Source organism: Desmodus rotundus, chromosome 13 (assembly GCF_022682495.2).
Source record: "Desmodus rotundus isolate HL8 chromosome 13, HLdesRot8A.1, whole genome shotgun sequence".
Taxonomy (NCBI): Eukaryota; Metazoa; Chordata; class Mammalia; order Chiroptera; family Phyllostomidae; genus Desmodus; species Desmodus rotundus.
Genome location: NC_071399.1, coordinates 13,826,049 through 13,830,325, shown reverse-complemented (window position 1 = coordinate 13,830,325; position 4,277 = coordinate 13,826,049). Strand labels below are relative to the sequence as shown.

The 4,277-nt window shown below is 38.6% G+C and overlaps 1 pseudogene; it reads left to right on the top strand.

The window, feature by feature from the left end:
- Positions 1-2,551: 2,551 nt before the first annotated feature.
- LOC128779899 (U2 spliceosomal RNA) lies at positions 2,552-2,648 on the top strand (annotated as a pseudogene).
- The last annotated feature ends 1,629 nt before the right edge of the window (positions 2,649-4,277 follow it).

Below are 4,277 nucleotides of genomic sequence, written 5' to 3'. Positions count from 1 at the left end.
TATTTAAATGAAATTGTTAATCAGGGACTTTTACAGCTGCACCTGCTCTTATTTTTAGCATGGAACTATGTAATCCCTGCCAGTTCTCCCGGACCTGGGCAGAGGAGAACCATTAATACAACAGAAGCATAATGAAAGAGAATCCCCATCTGCCGTGTTATCCTGGCTGTGCGGAAGAGTGAGTGGCATGGGTGCAGGAGGCACTGAGAATGATGGGAGGAGACTGGAAGTTCATGAAAAGGCCACAAAAACAAGAAGGGATTGCCTAAGAAAAGTTCAGTGATAAACTGATGAAGAATAAAAGTAGGAAAACAGTTTAATGAAACAGACTATGGTAAATCCTCTTATTTTTTAAAAAAAGATTTTGGAATAGAAAAGCAGTTTGAGAATTAGGCAAAAGTCCCACAGACATTTTTTACTTAATCGTGTTGTCTTAAGAATTAAAATACCCTTTGCAACAGCATGGATGGAACTGGAGAGCATTATGCTAAGTGAAATAAACCAGGCGTGAGGGACAAATACCATATGATCTCACCTTTAACTGGAACATAATCAACAGAAGAAAAAAGCAAACAAAATATAATCAGAGATATTGAAGTTAAGAACAATCTAACAATAGCCAGGGGGGAGTGGGGAGGGGACAGTGGGGAGAAAGGTTTACAGGAACTACTATAAAGGACACAGGGACAAAATCAAGGGGGAGGGTGAAGGTGGGGGAGGGAGGTGGGTTTGGCTGGGATGGGGTGGAGGGATGGGGAGAAAAGGCATACAACTGTAATTGAATAACAATAAAAATTAAAAAGAATTAAAACAAAAACAAAAAAACTCTGTGGGTCGCTACAGGGTCATCTTGGAGCACCTAAGGTATGTTTTAAGATACTGCAGCAAGTGAATTAATTAAGTGTTTTCAGAGGAAGAGTTATACTATGGCCTGAAAATTATTCTTATATTATCTTGAAGTAATTTCTCCCACTTGTTTGAATTGTTCTACAATTCTAAAATTTGCTCTGCATGGTTATTTTACATATTGAATATGGATTTGTACTTCCACAACCAAATACATGTGCCTTATAAGACTGTGTTGCAAGATTTAAAGTTATGAGACTCATAAGATTGCTTTAGTGTTACAGGATTTAAAGTTATGCACATGATGTCACCTGTTAGAATGGCTGTTTTCAACTAGGTAGTAACAAGTGCTGGAGAGGCTGCGGGGAGAAAGGAACCCTCAGTCACTGCTGGTGGGAATGCAAACTGCTACAGCCACTATGGAGTACAGTATGGAAGCTCCTCAAAAATTAAGAATAGCATTACCACATGACCCAGCAACCCATCTCCTGGGTATCCACTTGAAACAATTGAAAACATTTATTTCAAAAGCATATGCACCCCTAAGTTCACTGCAGCATTGTCCATGGTGGCCAAGACATGGAAACTACCGAAGTGTCCCTCAGCAGGTGCAGGGATAAAGAACACATGGTAGATATATAGAATGGAGTACTTCCCTGGCCATAAGAAAAGATGAAATACTGCCATTTTAGACAACATGGATGGATCTTGAGAATGTCATGCTAAGCAAAGTAAGTCAGGCAGGAAAAGTTAAGAAACACGATTTCACAGTTATGTTGGACATACAACTGGTAGCAAAAAATGAACAAACCAGAAGAACAAAAACTCACAGACACAACAATATGGTGGTTACAGAGGGAAAGGGAGTAGGAGGTGGCGAAGGGTAAGGGGCGTCAAATACATGGTAAGGGAAGAAGACCTGGTGTGGGCGGTGGGCACACAGTGCCACAGACAGAAGATGCATCATGGAACCGAACCCTTGAAATCCATGTAATCTTATCAACCACTGTCACCCCAACAGGTGTAATTCAGTGCAAAAAGAAGAAAAATACTATGCATGCGATATAAGCACAAAGAATTTCATATTGTGAAGGCATTATGAACAATGTGTTCAGGCAAATATAAACTTAGAATTCAACCTACATTCACTTTTTAATGTATTATAAATTTACCTATTTATTATTTTATTGTCTGTCTCTGCACTAAAACTTAAGCTCCCAAATAATAGGATGGCTTTTTCCGCAGTGATGGATGACCTCTATCTGAATGAACACAAGATACTTGGGTAAGACACGTAATTTGTTGAATTAACGAATGAATGGTCTTGATTTGAAAAAAGAAGCAATAAATACGCATGTAGCTGCATGCATTTTAAATATAATGCTGGATTACTTAACTTAGTTTTTAAAAAGCTAAACATCTTTATAAACACATTTAGGTGGCAGAGTCTATAAAATTCATGTCAACTAATGAATGATTAACTGCCTCTTGGAAAGAAAGAATAAGCCAATCCTAGATAGCAAAGGTATGAATAACATCACCTGAAAAAGGACATTTTGATTCCTAATAATTTGCATAGGTGAAGGTAAGGACAACTAAACTGTAACTGCTGACTGGCTGATAGCAGTTGTAAGATGCCACTGATTACAAAACACAGAACCAATCCACCGATATTAATTTTTGGAGAAAGTCTATCATACAATTGATCGCTTCTCGGCCTTTTGGCTAAGATCAAGTGTAGTATCATACAATTGATGGACTATGACACAGAGAAAAATCAAGCGAGGGCTAATCCAACCTTCAGTGTCCATCAAGCACAGGCAGGGCAGAGAAACTCGTGCTCTGTAAAGGGCCTTGGATCCCTGGGCAAGGCTTTCTCCGTGAACGTTATTCTAACTGCAAAACTTGTAAAACAGTATGAATTAAGCTTTCTTTTATTCTGTTCTTACGAAAGTGCTCTTTGAAACACTGACTGTCCTTTAATGCAGTAAAAGAATCTATTGATCTGGGATATTTGCATATTCATACTCTTTTTACAATTAATTCTAATTGCAAATTATTTAATTAGCATTCCAGCATTTACTTCTGTTTTTGTCCATTATAATGTTATCAATCAGTTCCCTCGGGGCTTGATCCCCCCTTTCTTAAATTGTTGTTCAATTACAGGTATCCCAATTTCCCCCGCATTATTCTCACCCACCTCCCACATTCAACCCTCCCCACCCCTTGTCTTGACCACCCGTTAGTGCTAAGAGTACTTCTCTGTGGGTCTTCAGCATGGAAAGTAAGATCCTAGAACTCAAGAAACTAGTTGAAGATTTGCCTACTTCCAGCTTCCCCTGACAGATTCTAATTTTCATGGAGACGGGAGCTGTGGTTTTCTTGGCCACACTGAACACCCCAGCATTTAGCAAAGCACTGACTGGACTAAAGCTTTTTAGTTGAGTAAACCTTATTGCCATTTCTACAGATCTCCTTACAGAATCATGGTTACTTAAATGAAAGATCTTAAACTGATTCTTATAAAATATTATGTTGGCATCTAAAATCTCCTTTAAAAAGATTGTTAGGTTAGCAATATACCTGTTCATTACTTCCCAGAAAATAATCAGTTTGCCTATCCAAAGTTTAGATTCAAAAATTAGAATCAAAAATTCAAAGTTTAGATTCTAAATTTATTCCAAATTTAGATTCAAAATTCAATATTTAATGTAAGGAGAAAACACAGTGATTTAAAAAAAAAGTTACCTCACAAAAAAGCCTTATTACATACATCAACATAAACCAAAACAAGAAATAAAAATGAAAAGACTCTTCAGTGCTTTGGAAAACAAATTACTTGTCTTGCCTGAAAAAACAAAGTGGCTAATGTCCAAGGAAATGAATGACCACAGCTGGCTTCAGGGAAGGGAGTGCTCAATCAGAGTCGGCTGGGGCGTTGCAATCAGGTAATAGAAAATGACTAGAGATGATTTTTATGGTGGTAGTCACTACTAATGATATTCTGCCACTCGGGAGTATGCATGGCTCTCTCGCGAAGCCCTTTTTATCACAGAGCAATAACCTAGAACAATACGGAAGGTTAGAAAATAAACCCTTACAAGAACACACAACTTTATTTACCACAGCAATGCAAAACAGTAGGAGAAATTATAGTAGATGCTCATGAAGTAAGCACCACTAGCAACATTCCAGAGAATTTATGCCATGTTCAAATTTGCACGTAGGGGACATGTGTCACGACGCTTGTGGTGGCAGCAGGGAGTAGGAGACGGCCTGCGTCTCGTCCCCAGCGTGCACGTGGCTCAAACCTGGACCACATTTGTGCCAAGACCAGCCTTCTCCGTGATCTTAACTTACATATAGCAGCATGGGTACGTATTCTCATTTTAGTCAACATGTGAAAGAACAAGTCTGAAGTCCACATAACA